Genomic DNA, 358 nt, shown 5'->3' with positions numbered 1-358 from the left:
AAGGCCTTTACATCCCTGCTGATTTCATAATCTTAGACACTAAGAGGGAGAAAGATGAATGTATCATCATTGGAAGACCCTTCCTAGCCACAGCAGAAGCTGTGATAGATGTTAATAGAGGAGAATTAGTCCTTCAATTGAATGGGGACTACCTTGTGTTTAAGGCACACGGCTATCCTTTTGTAACAAGGGAGAGTAAGCATGTAGAGCTTCTCTCAGTGCAAAGTCAAACAGAGCCCCCACAATCAAACTCTAAGTTTGGTGTTGGGAGGCCACAACAAAACTCTAAGTTTGGTGTTGAACCCCCATATCCAAACTCTAAGTTTGGTGCTGGGAGTCCACAACATTGACCTGATCA

Source organism: Arachis duranensis, chromosome 10, assembly GCF_000817695.3.
Source record: "Arachis duranensis cultivar V14167 chromosome 10, aradu.V14167.gnm2.J7QH, whole genome shotgun sequence".
Lineage (NCBI taxonomy): Eukaryota > Viridiplantae > Streptophyta > Magnoliopsida > Fabales > Fabaceae > Arachis > Arachis duranensis.
Note: the sequence above shows the minus strand (reverse complement) of the source record.